Source organism: Telopea speciosissima, chromosome 9 (assembly GCF_018873765.1).
Source record: "Telopea speciosissima isolate NSW1024214 ecotype Mountain lineage chromosome 9, Tspe_v1, whole genome shotgun sequence".
NCBI classification, from domain to species: Eukaryota; Viridiplantae; Streptophyta; class Magnoliopsida; order Proteales; family Proteaceae; genus Telopea; species Telopea speciosissima.
Genome location: NC_057924.1, coordinates 15,820,739 through 15,829,118, shown reverse-complemented (window position 1 = coordinate 15,829,118; position 8,380 = coordinate 15,820,739).

The following is an 8,380-nucleotide window of genomic DNA, read 5'->3' as shown; positions in this document are numbered from 1 at the left end:
CCTCATAGAAAAATGAAAATTCCTAAATGTGGGACAATCATTTCATGCGGCTCTATGTCTGAACGCAGGAGTTGCGCACCACACGTGATCAAGTAGCTTTCTCCAATTGAAATTAAGAAACTTGGACTAGTAGATGATTTGGGAATTCAACCATACTGCACCAACACATCTATGAAATTTTCGAGATTTTTTTGGCCATTTAGTACATAAATTCGGATTTGTACAGGATGATTAGTGCTTTTTTTTTTTTACCTTAGTCTACAAAGTTAAAATTGGAACAAAGATCAGCATTGAAACCTCCTTAATTAATGTTTCTACCAGAGGATGTCATGCTTGTTTAAAATAGATATATCTTCTAAAATTGAAGACTTCTAATATTTGTGTGGGATTATATGTAATTCTTTATAAATTTAATAAAAAAAAGGTTATAGGCAATTTGGATAATTTTTTAGTTTCACTTTCAATTTATAATTCATCCAAGGTCTGACCAAAAGCCTCATTACCTTACTGGCAAAAGTAGGAGACAATTGAAATAAAAAAGAAGCCAATGCAACGAAAAGGACAAAATCTAAAGGGAAGAGTTTTCTATCCAGGAGCGTGGCCCTTGCATTAGCACCAGCCAATGGGAGTATACATTGAAGAATCAACATGAGTGGGATTTTGAATTTTCATGGGGATGGGGCAGTTATTTTGCCCTACGCTATGTGTGTGGGCATAAGTGCTCTGCTCTTGGACTAAATTCTTTTTTCGCATAAGTAAATAAAGTAAAGGAAAAAGAACACTGTTTGATTGATAGCATCCCTTTGCGCCCTTTCACATGAGGTAGTGAAATGACCACCCTGCCTCTCCCCTTAGATGTCTGACTATGCTATCCCATTAACCCTTGTACCGATGCAGGCCACATAATCGGGCAGCAAATCCTTTCCCATAAAAAAAAATTGGGAATGTGTTTTCTATCTGGGAGTGTGTCAGTGCATCAGACACAGTGACAAATGAAATGACCATCACACCCCTCTTAGTCAATGCCCACACATGCAATCTCATTGGCTGAGGGGCACACTGCCGGACAGAGTTAATTTTCTCTAAAAAAAATAAGGAGAAGTGTTCTCTAAGGGGGTGGGAGTGACCCCCTACACCCTCTACGCCCTACATATTTGGGGGGAAGGGCGAAATGACCGTCCCGCCTCCCATGATAAGCGATAATGAATGCCTTGTTGATGCCATGCTCTCCCACAGAGACCTCTTGCAAAACATTAAACAGCTTTAAACAGTTAACCCAAAGCCATACCTGTCAAACAATATCAAATTTGAGTGACTCCATTTCATCCAAAAATTCTTACATATAAAAGTCCAAAAAAAGGAGCAAATGACTTGATTCTCAAGAAACAGAAACCGAGTATGGTTTGATCTTTGATGTAGGAGGGGGACAAAAAAGGTTAGGTTGGGACTAGGGCTAGTGTTATGGAGAAAAGAATTAAAGAGACCAGCCTGGACCCACTTAGATATGTCTATATAGATAGAAAGGGACTTTTAGGGTGAAGAGAACCGAGGCAAGGGCGCAAGGCTTTAGGGCGGTCAATGCGGAGGAGGAGGAAGAGGAGGAGATATTGTTTGTGATCCAAATATTCTTTCGTATAAGAAGGAAGATCGAAGAGAAAGAATAAAGGACCAACGCATGGAAATTGAATGATAGATGTTTATGATGACGACGTCGACCTTAAATTTGATTAAATGTTTTATTTTGCGGAAGATGTCGTGCGCTGGGGGCGCATTGCCCCGCAATTCTTGCACATCTCCCTCCATCTTCGTCCTTCCTTTACTCCCTAGCAGTCTCTTCCTCCTTTAATTAAGTCTTTTAAAGACTTTTAGGGGAAGAGCATCGAGAGGTTCTCCAAGCAGGCAGTTTGGAAAAGAATTTATATGTTTTTGTCTTTTTTCTTTTAGGAAAGAGAAAGCTGTATGGTCATGTAACCCTATATGTCGTGTGAGGGCTAATGAGAGTGTATGCATGGGTATTAATATGGATGGAATTTTTTATTTTATGAAGAGCGAGATAATAATTTTGTGCATTCATGTGCATCATTCATTTCCCCCTTCTTCTAAAATAAGTTAAATAAGTTCTTTGAGTTGAGGTAGGGTACGCTAGCACCTCATGTCAATCTCTCTGGTCTTCACATGAAATGACTTCTTTACTTTTCATATATAAAACTGTTTTGTCACACCTTATTGATGAGTTTCTCTATGCCACTTGTTAGATCTTTGGGGGATTGTTCCCTGCCTGGGAGTGCAGGCTACGCCCAAACACATGGAGTGCCTATTCAAGGGGGGGGGGGGGAGGGCGATCATTTTGCCAATCCCATGTGTTTGGGCGCATCATGCACCCCCGACACAGAGAACATTTGGCTTAGATCTTTTTTCACAAGATTTTAAAAACTTTTAGGGGAAAGTCAGGTTATCTAGACGGGCAGTTTGGAAAAAAATATCTGTCATGGAGTAGACAATGTGGGATCCAAAATCTGCTGACAGTAAGACTTCAGGGTACTCTTCTCATTTGTGAAGTTTCATAAATTTTCAAGCGGCTAAATATAAATTTTGAAAAATCCAAGATAGTGGGAGAGTGCCCAGTAACTAGTGGTGTAAGTTTGGCCCTGTCGGCTCGAACCCACCCTGGCCTGCCCTGAGCCCGAACAGGGTCTGGGCTGAGATATTTGGCCCTGAGGGTGAGTCTGGGCTGGAAATTTTTGGCCTTGAGTCAGGGTCGGGTCTGGTTGGGCCAAGGTTGAGGCCTCAGGCTATGCCTGGCCCGCCTGACCAGACCCGACCTTGTTTTAGGTTATACTATAAAACATTTATTGATTGAAATTCCAATCAATCAAGTGTGGTTTTGTAATAGAGATCTTTGTGAATATTTTACCTCTACAAACTATATTAAAATACCATGGAACCTTCTCGGACCTTTCTTAGAGTTAGCAGAAGTTACTTCCAACTTCACTAGTATCCCTTTTACCTTGTTTGATTATCAGCACTATATCAAACCTAACCTTATGTAATGTTGTTCAGTTTCTTTAATAACATTTCTTTTTCCCATAAAAAAATGCCCTGACATTATCTTTGTACATCCTTATTTTTTATAAGGTAAAAACAACGCTGCTTGGTCGCGAGGTTCCTGTATCAAGACACAAGAGTGTGCAAAATTACCACCCAGTCTCTCCTGAAATAAAAAATCTCACTTGTATGCTCACTCTCATTGGTCCCCGCGCTACTGCAGGGGCTACATGACCAAATAACGATCTCTTACTCTATTTATAATATCGATTTTGCTGAACTTTGGCAACAAAATTTTTTTTTTTTTTGACAAATGCCGATTGATGCTACTCTTTAAATTGACAGCAACTGCCTAGTGCAGTTGGTAGAAGTGTCGAGCATATAAGCCCACCTTGCCAAGAGGTCTTTCACTCATTTCATCTTCATTCCTCCCCCATACCTATCTAAAAAAAAGACTATTCATTAAGGGAAAAAGAACTCCGTCTGGGAGTGTGGCCTACGCCAACACTCTAGACAGAAAACTACTTCCCAATCTTTAAATATCCAACTATCAAAATTATCACCCAAAAATGAAATGGTATGGTTGGAGACATAGTTAGTAAGTTTGCGTATTAATTGTCGTATACGACCGTATGAATCAATAATCCAACTCTTACCATATTCTATCAGGTAGTATAATTTTATATGCGACTCTAAAGAAACACCATATTAATTTCCGTATTAATACATATTTATGAGTTTTATTAAACAAAATAAAAAACTAAAACCTAAAACCTAAAAGCCCAAAAGCTAGTGAGAAAACCCCCAAACTTGAAACCGGAAGACTCTCATTCTAGCAAACCTAAAACGTAAAAACCCCAAGCAGGTGGGCACTATGGTTCTTTGATCAACCTCGAAGACTCTAGTTCTAGTTCATATCCATCAAATCCAGGTGTCTTTCATCCTTCTTTCTTTCTGTCTCTTTCTCTCTCTCTCTCTCTTTCCCTATCTGTGTTTGTGTTGATAAGATTTATATAGATTTGCAATTCTTCACGAACTAGGTTTTTTTTGTTTATTTGTGTTAGTTGTTTTCGATTCATGGTGCAGGTTTATCCCTTTCTTCTTTTTCTTCAATTGGTATTTTTTTTGCTTTGTTGCTTGTGACCTTATTATTTTCTCGATTCTCTACTTAGGGTTTATGTTAGTCTGGAACTTGGACTCATCAAAGCTGAAATACTTGAAAGAATCACTGAATTCTATTTCTTTTGGGAGATGGATTTTTTTTGGGGGGGGGGGGGGGTTGATTGAATTTGTCCCTCTTTTTCGTCTTCTCTTAATCAAACTCTAAGAATAGTTGTTCTTGTTTTTAATTTTGGATTTGACATGGCTATGCATGCTTTCTGTGTTGTATTTTGATTTTGTTGTCGTTCTCTCTATCCAAATTGGTATGTTTCTGTATTTTATTAGGGTAATACAATTCTATGTTAATGTCTTCTTCTTTTATTGATTATAAATGGTTGGGTGGTGCAACTGCTTAATGGTTTTGGTGGCCATATTGGTTTTAAGTTTTCATGAGAAATGATTTCAAATTGGAAAGCCATATTGGTTTTAAGTGTTTATGAAGGCATGCGAGATTAGAATTTAGTGGCAAAAAAATCAGTTTGCTCCTTGATTTTTATTAGGATAAACCCTTACTTTTGCTCCCATACTTTTACAAAGCAACCGTATTAATACACATATTAAACACGTACCGTATCAATGCCATATGCATTTTATTGCGCCGGAATTTTTGAAAACATATTATTTCCATTTAGGCCGATTAATTGTTGTACGTATCTGTTCCTATATTATTGTCGTACCCAAACTTACTAACTATGCTTGGAGATTCCTTTTCAAACAGCCTGTTTAGAGGAACTTTTCCCAACTTCAAAATAATCCTTTCCCCTCTTTCTCAATTCTCATATTTATCATATGAGAAAGAGGACTCTGTCTAGGAGTGTGACCTACGTCAGCATTTCCATGAATATATCTCTCTCCTCTCCATATGAAAATACTTCCTTGCCCCTTGTTTTGAGGAGGAGATAGATAGACACATGCATGGAAGTGTTGGCGTAGGCCACACTCTCGGACAAAAAACTACTTCTCTTATCATATATCTCTAACAAGCATCTGAGCCAATGGGAGAGCACGCCTGGGTATCTCCACCCAAGGGAATAAGGTGTCATTTCATAGTGTCTTGTGAGAGGGCGTAGGAAACACCACCAAGTAGCTAGAGATCTTTTTCAATATATATCCATCCATTAAAGAGTTGGGTTGATCATTGATGAGTTCATCAACCCTTCCTCTTCAGTCTTCTTTATTTGGTCTTCAGTCTTCTCTATAGTCTATACGTCTCTTTACCCTTTTCTTTAATGTCTCGCATTCAAATCCCTCACCAGTCCCCTTCCTTTTCTTTATGCCTAACGATGCACCGCCCCACTGTCACGTCACGTGCGCACGTGACTTAGTCCCTCAATACCCTTCAAGGCTTGACTTCTACAGTCCACACCTTTGCTCTGTTTCCTTGCTTGGTTTGGTTGCTTTCTACTATTACTTTTATAATTTACAATATCTGTAAATACTACAATGCCCCCATTCTCTTTGGCCTCTTCGAAAGTGACACAACAATGCTGCCATAGTCCTATTTTTTAACTTTGATTAATGAACTAACCAAATCTATTCTCAGAGACATCATCATCTTTTGACCAGTAAAGATTCTGTGCCATTTTTTTAAGTTTCCCTAATTCTCCTCAATCTTTCTCATCAAAGACTCAAGTAAGTTGATAGTATTGATACTAATTTGTTGTTAATTTACAGCTACAATCCCTTTCGATTATGTAGGTCAAGCTGATCTTAAATATCAACTAATCAAGGCCAGTCTAGGCAGTGTTTGGTATGCATTCTAAGTCATGATGTACGCAGCCTTACCTCTCCCCTACTTTCATAGACTTAACTCCTCTCAGCTTTCCTGCCCGGTCAAGTTCGTAGGTTCCTCTCGTAGGGGCCGAAAATGACGATCTCACCCCCTGCCCAAACACACTACCCGGGTGGGGTGAGGTCATCATTTTTGCCCTCCCTATGAGAGGAACCTACGAACCTGACCGGGTAGGGAACCTGAGAGGAGAAAAATTCTACTTTCATATCTATATTTGTTTGTAAATAGTACACATTTCTTATGGTTCCACTTAGTGTATTAAATATGTCAAGAATTAACATTTGAATGACCATTCCTAACAACATTTCAGTTGTAGACAAATGAAGATGTATAATCTCTCACACTTTCTTCTCTTAACACAGTCTCTCCTCCTTAATCATGTGATCGAGTCTTTCAATAAACAAATCGTGAGACACCCTCCTGTGCGTCTGATGAGGCATAAAACACCCCACCTATCAGAGGCTGCCACATGGCCGATCTGACCTCAGTCAGAGAACCGATTTGAGTAGAGCAGGAAACAGGGCCAACCCCATCTCCGATAAGTCACCTGACAGAGCCAGACTCGCGCAAGCTAGCCGGTGGCTGAGGCCGAGCTCACACAGGTCAGCCACAAACCCCTGGCCGAGCTGACTGCCGAGACCAACCTCTTGGGCCGACCTCCCTGGCCGAGGTGACTACCAAGGCCGACCTCACAGGCCGAGGTGATTGCCAAGGCCGACCGACTAGGCCGACCTCCCAGGCCGAGCCCTCCTACACGGAAGCTACCATAGCGCCCCACCGGGGATCGCGGGGCCACGTCAGCACATCTCGAGAATCACGGGATAAGAGTCGAGTCACGATCCCAGCGCGATACGAAGCCACACTCTACATGGACTCTTACCTTAATAAGAGCCCAACCTCGAAAATAGTTCTCCACTCCGCTCCACGCGAGAGAGCCTTCTAAAAGAAGGACTCCTACCATACGAGGACTCTCCCAACCGCTTCATCTCATCCTCACTCTATAAATACCCAGGTATGGAGCACCACTCCTCATCTGGCTTTTCACTACGCAGTTACGCTATTGCACTGGTGATCTAACTTTAGCATCAGAGAGTCCTAGGCCGGAGCCACAGCGGCTCTCTTGTGCTCATCACTTGGTTTTTGCAGGCTCATCCGTGGGCGAACCAAGCATCGAAGATTTTCACACGCAACAGCGTCCATTGATTTGGCATCGGAGATATCATTATATGTGAGTAAGATGTTTGTCCATATCTAAAAGAGAATTTCTTTTAATGGCTCACCTCGAAAGCTTTTCTAGGCAACTCAAATATACTCACAACATGGCAACTTAGATGAGGTCCAAATTTTATGAACATGTAAACCAAAATTTAAGTTTATAATTTGATATATGGTAATCCCAACCACTTCCCTAGTTATCAAATGTTTAAATTGCACATGAGGTCTGAGAGATAGTGGAAGGCTAAGAAATTTTTTTTCCTAAAAGGAATAAGAAGAAAATGAGTTGGGGCTCATATACTTTATCATCAATAGAAACATGCCAATTTTTGACATTAAGCAATCCCCCAAATGGAACCATAGTGCTTGGTTCCAACCTTTGGTAAGGTAAGCACTATCACACATAGTACTAGGGACTAGCCTAACACCACCACCACATTTTTTTTAAGGTTCAGTCCTTGGCAAAGAGTTGGGATTTGACAAGTAACCATTAAGTTGAAAACCCTTTTTTTCTCTTTATAATATTAATTCTCTTTTTAGTATAGGAATGACAATAACATTTCAGTAATCCAGGATTAAACAATGTAAATGTTTTTTTGCTTTTTTTTTTGATTTGACAAGACTAGGGGGTATTTTTAGTTTACTATCAAGTTTTGCCATGTGAAAATTTCAACTGTATGGATACCTTAAAAAATGATCTAGATTTGGTACATGTTAAATTTCAAACTTATATATTTAACTGTCCATTTGTTTTTAAAAAAGATTCATTTGTTGTCATTTGATTTATTCTATTTTGATTGAAACTTGACATATGAATAGTGGGCCTTGGAGTTCATCTATCCCCTAAGTATGTCATATAAATTATTACATTCATTCAAATCCATTTTTGTTATGAGGAAATGATGTTCTCATTGCTAGTAATATATGCCTTTTCGATCACACTCTTTCTCCTCCCTAGACCATGTAGACCCCTTTATATATGAATTGTGAGCCTTTCCACTCATGCACTCATTGATTTAACGTGGGAGATGTTAATGCATTCAGGCAGCATATAGATCCCCCCCCCCCCTAATTTTTTTTTTAATAAAGTGATATTGTGATTCTTACACTTTTTATCTCCCAACCTTATTTTAATCTAAACAATCAATCCCTTCCTTCACCCTATTC